The sequence below is a fragment of the Hypomesus transpacificus genome, unplaced genomic scaffold (assembly GCF_021917145.1).
Source record: "Hypomesus transpacificus isolate Combined female unplaced genomic scaffold, fHypTra1 scaffold_325, whole genome shotgun sequence".
NCBI lineage: Eukaryota > Metazoa > Chordata > Actinopteri > Osmeriformes > Osmeridae > Hypomesus > Hypomesus transpacificus.
The window spans coordinates 97,501-99,696 of record NW_025813852.1 but is presented as its reverse complement, the minus strand read 5'-3'; positions in this window follow the sequence as shown (position 1 = coordinate 99,696).

Here is a 2,196-nt window from a genome sequence, read left to right as displayed (position 1 = left end):
TGTGTTCATTGGGTAATACTTAATATGGGTGTCGTGTTTGAAGAGTGAAGCTCAGTCAATGCACTAGTCTGGCCAATCTGGCCCGTATTAATAATGCAGGGCCTCCTTCCAGGGCACTCCTCTGTCTCCCCCCTCCCCTCTCCCCTCTCCTCCACCCCTGAAGGAGGGAGTGGAGAGTGGAGCTCAGCTTGGTGTCCATGCTGCAGCAGCATGACCAGGCACAGCAGACACTCGCTTCAATCTGCTTCAGGAGCTGCAATTCAATTATCTCACCAGGGTCTTGCTCAACCACTCGTGAGAGGAGGAGGGGGGGGGGGGGGGGGTGAGGGGAGTAGAGGGGGGAGCGTTGAGGAACAGCGATATCATACAGACAACTGATTGTTGTGGATTCACATTTAAATAGTGCTTAGACTCCCGTCCGGGTGAGATTAGCAGGGCTGGTACAGGGATGGCAGGGCCTGATAACCCTAATCACTGGGGTAAGCCCGTGTGTTGGGATTCAAGACACCCCTCCTCGCCTCCTCAATACCCCACCCCCCCAGCGCTCTGAAAGGCCTGGCTGGAAGAGAGACAGGAGCTCTGGTCCAGGGGCCTCCAGCTTCCTCACTGCTATCTCCGAGTGTCACCAACTGGGCTCTTTCTTTCCTTGGCAGGCTTGGCTTCCCCGTGCCCTCTCTTACAGACCCCTCACCCCCTGAGCCCTCCCTCCCACAGCACCAGACCCCTCACCCCCTGAGCCCTCCCTCCTAGAGCACCACATCCTCCACCACCTCCCCTAAACTACCTTGGTCGCTCAAGCCTGGCATGGAGGAGCGGGAGGACAAAGGGGAGACGGAGGAGTAGGAGAAGAGTGTGGAAAGGAAGGTGAGGAGGAGGAGGAGTAGGAGGAGAGGGGGGAGAGGACAAGAGGGAGAAGGTGGAGCAGGAAAAGAAAGGGGGAGAAAACAGCGTGAGGAACAGTGGGAGCAAAAAAAAAAAGAATAATCTGGAGACTTCATCAATTTTTCATGAATTTTCATTTAGGCTGGGAGAGCCCTCTTACAGCGATCGATAGATCAAGCTGCTGTCACACAGTTGGCACCTGGGGGCTGCTGGGGTCCCAGAGGGGGGGCAGGACCAGATCAGAGACGGTTGGCCACAGCAACCCCCCCCCCCCCCATCCAATACGGTGCAGTCCCCGCCCCCTCCGCCCTCCACACCCCAGTCCTGCTGCTGAAAGCGATCAAAATGATCACCCCAGGAACAATCAGGTTCTCGCAGCTCTCCTGGTTCCCCCCTCATCTGCTCTGCTTTCGCACGACGCACCCCGTTGACACGAACACACCCACGCAGTAACAGCAAGCGTGCACAACTGCGCTGATTTATACGTGCTACCTCTCTTTACAGGATGGACGACGTCCATTTCCCTAACAATGCATAAAGAAGCCGATGATATTGATCAGGGCAAAGACCAGACTTCATGAAAAGGTTCTCTCTCTTAAGCACCAGTCCAGACGATTCCCCAATGGCCCCAGCCCAATACTGCTTCTCTCCTAATGACCCCGGACCTGACAGCCTCTCGCTCCTCTCCTTCCGCATGCACACAGTGGGTTTCCAGTGGGTAACGTTCATGAACAAAGCTTAAACACATCTAGGACCAGTCGGCTGAACGCAGCTCGGAGTGGGGTGTGATGTGGGCTGGCTGAAGCAGCGTCCTGCTCCGGGGAGAGCCTGGGTGAGCATGGGGTCTGGGAGAGGAGGTCTAGCCCCTCAGGCCCCCCCTGGATCTCCAGCCTGGCCCTCCAGCCTGGCCCTCCTGGGGGGGGGGGAGAGACCGGCTTCAAAGGGGAGATTATCTGCAGGTCAGGTTCTGCCTGTTGGTGTTCCCTTGCACACCCCTGTAAGCCTGTGTCAAATGTCCAACTGGGCTTTCATCTGTGCCCCCCTCCCCCTCCGCTCCCCCTGGCCGACCAAACCCCCTGCCATGGCTAACCCCCACTCCTCCCTCCCCCTCACTATGTCTGGCAGAAGAACCAAGAATCAAGCAAGACGCAATCTCTTGACACATGCTATCCTAACGTTAGGATGTATCTCCCAATATGCTGTAAAGACAAACATCCAGTGAGCTATACAGAAGCTGTATACGTGACAATAAAGACAATGAAAAGAATCAATCCTTTCTTCTCCTGAGTGTGTTGTGAATGGCATGGCTGTTAT